Source organism: Gadus morhua, chromosome 9 (assembly GCF_902167405.1).
Source record: "Gadus morhua chromosome 9, gadMor3.0, whole genome shotgun sequence".
Lineage (NCBI taxonomy): Eukaryota > Metazoa > Chordata > Actinopteri > Gadiformes > Gadidae > Gadus > Gadus morhua.
Genome location: NC_044056.1, coordinates 11,216,354 through 11,223,489, shown reverse-complemented (window position 1 = coordinate 11,223,489; position 7,136 = coordinate 11,216,354).

Here is a 7,136-nt window from a genome sequence, read left to right as displayed (position 1 = left end):
GCAGAAAGCGTACTTTCTTCTGCATACATCTCAGATATATATTTCTTATTTTCTTGAGTATTTATTTATTATCCTCAAATGAAAATGTATACGGTACTTCTAAACTGCTTGTGATGAACGATTTCTTACACATTTATACACTAAATGTCAAAAATGTTTGCATTTTATCGTGACTTGGGTGCGTACATGTGAATTGCTGCTTTTGTTTCGGTGTAAAAGTGTTCATGTTTTTATACAGAGGCCTGTAATCATATTTAAATCATGACTAACAGGCCTTATACACGTTTCTGTACGAGTTAATCATATTTAAATCATGAACGACAGGCCCACGCCTTTTTATAAGTGACTGGTTGGATGCCAAAGTATTTCCTGTGTGTACAAGTACAGTCTTCAAGGCCACCACGTCTCAGTAGCAAAACAAGGATTCTACCTTTTATTCATCTCCACAAGGGTTTTCCCTGTAGCGTGCGACCCATCCCTATAGATTCGGTTTGACTGGATACAGGCCCCGCCGTCAACACACATTTTCTACTACTCCCTTCCGACCGTGGCCCCGCGACGCACAATGTAGCAGCAGTCCTAGCGCAGGTACGAATCCGTAGCTTCTTCCCCGGTAGACTCAGCAAACAAACAAACACAGTGGAGAAGACTTGATGGGAGCAGAAGCGAGCGCGTCCTCTCTCCTCAGTTTCCATTTCGTCCAGAGTCAAAAGGCTGCACACTGCAAGGACTGTGACTGTTTCCCGTGAAACAAAATGAAGGGCGCTTCATTTATTTATTGTGATTCAATGTCAAGCGCATCTCACGCCCACGCTCGTATATACATACATGCATCCGCGCATGAAACATGCATGCCACTTACGTAACCCCGAGAGCGGCGGCGGCGGCGGAGAGGGGCTGAGCGCTGGGTTGTTTTTCTTTTCACGCTCCGGTGAGAATTCGTGAATTTCATAGATTAAACCATTTCGACTTTAACTGTAATAAGACAAAACGAATCAGGAGCCAAGATCAGTCCAGGTCACATAGATGTCTGGGAAGCCAATCATGGACATAGGAGATGAAAGCTTTTTTAGCAGGAACGTTTGATCCGAACTGAACCCCCGTACTAGACTTGAAATTCTGGAGTAGAGCGAGCGAGAGGTTAAGAGTGTAGGAGGAGGAATTACATTCAATAAGGTTCAAGCGTAGCTTTTATTACTTTTTTTTTTACACACTGTCACTGGAAACGCCAGCATGCTAAGCGGTTCACAAACATGGAGCGTGCCATCCACTCACGTCCTGGGGTTTGGGACTCCTGGCTCCCTTCAGGATGGCAGCCAGGTGGCTGGCACATCACGGATCGCTTGTGATAAATATTCCTTGTTTCCGTAGCATGCATAATGTCTGCATGTGTGTATTTTTTCTACCAGATGTGGGGAAAGGCAAAGTGTACGTAACAACATCCCTGTGTGTTCTTTTGCTATGAAAAAAAGTTTTTTCGCCTTACTCGATGAACAGATCACAGATCAATCTTGGCACTCGCGTGATGCCTTCAAGGTGTTTATATTCACTACAACTCTGGAAGTGTCCGTTTGATTTGTTTCTGTTGCTGTCTGCGTTCTCCTCCGAGAGGCTGTGGTGGAACTCTGGTTGGGAACGGAATAAAACTAGGCTAGTCTGGGGTTTCGATTAAACATGTATGGAACGGCCGCCATACGTACGCTGTCGGTCGGTGCTAGCGTGTACGATACCGCGGTGAAATTCTGATGGAAGTTGGCCAAAAGTCGCTATTTTCGGTGACATCGGGGGATCTTTATAATGGAAAGATTATGTCTTTCCAATGTTTGAAACATATATGAACCTCTTTAATCATAAATGAGCGTGAAGGAGCAGCAGTTAAGACGAGGCGTAGTTATAGTTATGTTTTAGGAGGTGCATGGAGCCGATGGCACGGCATCTGGGGGACGCCAGTGACCCACGGTGTGACGACGCCTTAGCGGTCCACACACAGGAATCATTTGGTCTTCCCTATAGCTGCTCACCAGATCAACATCCTCCTTCCTCAATACATTATCAATCTGGCTGACCGACCTTTCAACTTGACCTATTGATTCAGATCAGATGACTTTAGTTCGATTGTGGAGTCCAACCAACAATGTTTCGGCCTCATCAACCACAATGTGTTCGCTGGTCCAGAGGCAGACTTTTAAACCAATAATAATGACTTTTTAGTTCCCCTCCGTCGGGTTAATCGTCATAGAGACAGCACTGGTTTCACTGTTCAGATTTCAAAAAGGGAAAGCCTCGAAAGATTGATATAAAGTAAACTATTTATGTATGGAATTTCAATATTTAAATAAATATTCATATGAAACCCACTTTGTCATATCTTGTATCCACATTTTTTTATTTTATTGTAAATGTTATTTTTCTTCTGTCTTAAAGGTTCATGCATGCATTTAATATCCAAGAGTATCCTTTCTGGATATATTTGGGTATTATTATTTTCAGAGAAAAACTTTTGTTTGGATATGTGCACAATGCCGACTGAAGGAACTGAAATGCTGTTCAGGCCCTTTTTCATTAACTCAGGCTTTGCTGCTGCCGTGCCAGGGAACGTCCTAGATTTTGACAAGCACATGTTGCTATGAACAGAGACCAAGACCGATGTCTGTTGAGAATGATTGATGCCTACTAAAGGTTAAAAATAATCATTGAATGGGCATCACTGGAAAAACGACCTTTCGCGAGATGAAAACGACAATTTGTGATTAAATTGGTAACCACCACAATTATTGTGTGGCATAGTTCATGGATTCCCCTCAGACGGCCACATCAAAACAGTTGATAAATTGCGCGGTTCCTCCTCAAGCATTTGCATGCTGCATCACCTCATGATGAGGCAGACTCTTGACCATTGAAGGGTTCTAGCTAATATTATGTTGATTGCCTGGCAGATGCACTCCTACAGAAGCCCCCCATCGTCGTTAATTACTTGCTAATTACCTCCTGAGTCTCCTCTGAGCAGTCGTTTATTGTTATAATAATCTTTCGGTGTTTCCTGAGCCATCAAGAGATTCCGCAGATAATAATCACCTCTCAAGAGGCTAAGCAAGGACCGGGCTCCGCGCTTCAGGAGCCACACAAGCGTGTGATTTAACAACAAATAAAGCGGGGTAGCAGCAGCCTCAGCAGGAATGAGGAGTGTTTGCTCTCCCCGGCTTATTTCCCAGGGTTCCATGCTAAAACCCACCTACACTGAGACGGTGAGGGGGAGAAGCTATCCAATATAGGGAGCGTTTGAAAAATGTCAATGAAGCAAAACCATCCTTCGGGATCACTGGAGCCCATGAGAGCGGGGTGTAGGCTAACACTGTGGGTATGGGTTTTCTTCGGGCCATACTTTGCCTCGGTTCCGTCACAGCCCCAATACTGCAGTGCCACAAACACACTCAGTCACCAGTCCACCTCGGCTCCCACTAAACCCCCAGACCACAATGCCACAAACACACTCAGCCACCACTCCAACTCGGCTCCCACTAAACCCCCAGACCACAATGCCACAAACACAATCAGTCACCACTCCACCTCAGCAACCACTTTCCTGCGGTGCCATAAACACACTTTGTCCCCCCCACTCCACCTCAGTGCCCACTACACCGAGACCAGTGAACCCCAAACACACTAGCTCCCCACTAAACACAAGACCACATTACCAAAACACATTTGGTCCCGCCAACACCCCAAGACTACAATGCCAAAAACACATTAGGTCCCCACTTTGCCTCGGTCCCCACAACACCTCGAGGCCACAGTGCCAAAAAAACACTGGCATGGGAACGAGGAGCGAAGAACAGCTCAGTGAAAACATCCTCGCTTTTATTCTTAGCAAGTGAAAGCGGGGACAGGGCTAAACATAGCCGGATCGTGTTGAGCCTGACGTCTATTTTTACCCCGTCCTGGAATGTTGTGCGCTTTTTTCTTGGCCTGTTACGTAATAACTTCATCTTGATGCACGGTGCCCAAGTCCTGGAATGAAGCCACGTTATCCTGCCACGAGGAATCACAGGCCGTTCAAGATGGAGCTTCAATTATATACAGGGCTGCACATTTCTTTTACGAAAAAAGCCAAAACAAATCGTGAGATTGGGTTAAAATATAAAGTAATCTAGGTTTGGAGGAAGATAGTCACTAGCGGGGGTTAGGGACTAGTCACCGAAAGGTTCTGGGTTAGAGCCGACAAGTTCAAGGTAACCCCCCCCCCCCCCCCCCACCCCCCCACCAGCCTCATTGATCACAAAGAAAAAGTAGTCTATCGTCAACGGGAATGTGGAGGCAAGCAACACACAGAAATCTGTTCAAGATAATATTTTGTGATGTTGTTTAAAACGGATTGTTTGCTGATGTTGAGACGCCACTCCCACGTGACCTCGTCGTTCAAAACCCTTTCATTTAGTACCGGATCGTATGCATTCAGAGAGCAGACGACAATGAAGAAAACGTCCTGTGACCCATGAGAACATCATCAGCTGACCCCAACTAACCGGCCAGGTAACCTCTCACACTCTCTCACACTCTCACACACTCTCACACACACACACACACACACACACACACACACACACACACACACACACACACACACACACACACACACACACACACACCTGCCATACACACAGAACAGAAAGAAAGTCAGCGGGACAGACTAGTCAAGCTGAACAAATGTGTGAAGCAGAAAACACAAAATATAAGAGAGAAAGAGCTGGAGTGTGGGGTTTCCTGATTAATAGCTGTGTCGCGTTAAGAAATACACTACATGCAAAAACAATGAGGCGAACAAGTCTGTTAAATGATTAATAGTTAATTTACTGTGGAGCCCTTGAAATATTGAGTGACAGTTCAGCCATGAAATGGAGTGTAAATGGATCTATTTATAGGCGAGGAAGTCAAGCAGCAGAACCAAGCAGAACCTCACTTATTCAGACAGCTTTCAGAGACACGCACGCATGTATATATGCATATGTAAAGACGCATATGTATGAATGCACACACACACATACATGCATACACACACACACACACAGGTATACACACACATAAATACATGAATATAAACACACACACACGTATACACAAAAATACATGCATATATAAACACAAAAGTATACACACGCCTAAATACATACATATATAAACACATTAATACATAGGAAAATACATTCATAACATAACTCACACATACATGCAGACACACAAAAAGAACACATATACATGGACACACACATAAAACATAAACATGCATGTAAACACACACATATACAAACCCACACACCACATTGGCATGTAACACCACTTTCTGCAGGACATAAATCTTTAACACAATGCAGCAGGACGGCAATAAATAATTTCCATGTTGAAAGTGGAAGTCAGGGTTCAACCTCCACCCCCGGAGACACCGCCCCCACCTTGTGAGCTCTGTGGACCAGAATGAGCTTCCAGGGTGGAGGAGGGTGGGGGAGGCAGTCAGTCATAGTGTGCTACTGCTGTTGTTTACATGCGTGGCGCGGCCCGCTGTTGCCAGATGCTCTTCGGCAGAATCGAACGACAGTCTTTCAGACAACAATATTGGTAGCGGAGGATTTATTGAGCCAGGAGAGATGGTGAAATCACTCACACCGGTGTCTAATGACACTTATTACTCGGCTTTGTTGAATAATCCATGCTGATTGGTCAATTGCAGCATTCAGCGGCCTGTTATTTAGGTATAACAGACCCCTGCTATTAATGACGGACCCTTGCTATGGACGCTGTTTCCATCAGTCAATTTAATATAGCAATATAATCATTTTTTTATCATCTTTTGAGTCAAATAATTTATTTCTTAGGAAAGTATCCGTGTATGAGGCGGGATGATGTCGAGCGACCCGGTCTTCATCCTGAGATAAACCCAGAAGGGGGCGCGTTCTTGATCACCCTGAACTCAAGATCTGGCTCACTGTACATTATCACTGACTTATTATGACCTGTTTTGCAGTGTTGTTCAATACTCCAGCCTGATTGTCAGCATCGTTGCAAAGTTGTGCATAAACGTTTATTATTGGGAACTCTGCCTTCCAACAGTTCCGAATAAATGTGCAAGAAATTCATTGTAACCGTCAAATAGAACCATCGACCAGATGTTTCCTTGACAACACACATAATATGCTCAAAGCACCACAAAAAAACAATTTAAATTTCAGCTGATTAAGTCGATAAATAGCCAACAACGATGAAAGAAGCTAATGTCTGATTATTGCTGTGGTCTAAGCAGAATAAACAGAATAATGTTCCGATGTACATTATTCTCGAATAACGGCAGCCCGTTGTTTTCCTTGCATATTGAACACAACTAATACGTATAAAACAGTCCTTAGGAATAGGGCGTGGCGTTAGGGTCTCATCCCATCTCTGGGCCTCTGTACAGCGGGCTGGAGAGGTGTGCTTTGTTCAGCCATCATCACCAAGATAAGACATTCATCAGCTGTGCAGAGGGCCCTGTGTGTGAGTCGATGCATATGCTCTGCTCCCATTGTGCTCCTGTCACAATGGGAGCCGTTCACACCCAGGGTGAGAGGGGAGAATCCAGCACGGCCTTTCCATCCAAACCACGACTCAACGCGCATACAGTGCAGCGGTGCAATGGAGGTTCTGGAATGGTACTCGTGACGTGTTTGTTTGCGCCAATTAGCATCGGTTTGATGAGTTAGACAAAGAGGGTGGCGTCACAATGCGCACTAAACGAGGATGAAGATGACAAGTGTGACGAATAGGAATCAGCGCCGGCGGAAGAGATACGCATGATGTCATGGTTATGAAGGCATGCTCCATCGAGGAGCACGGTAAAGCTCCACACCAACTCCTCGTGCTAATGCCAAGATGGGAGTAATCAGGGATGACACTCGGCTCGGCGTCTCTGCCTTGAAGCAGTGCTGCCCAACACAACTCATGGGGATCTCTGGTGGTAGTCTGCCGCCCCCTATTGGTCAGTTTAGTCCTCAATGACCCAGAATAACTATCACAAGACCATTAACACCACTGACTGGGGAACAACCTCTGGGATAGCCATCAGGGAAGCCAGTTATATTGAAATTATGATTAGGCCTTAGGCTGGCAGG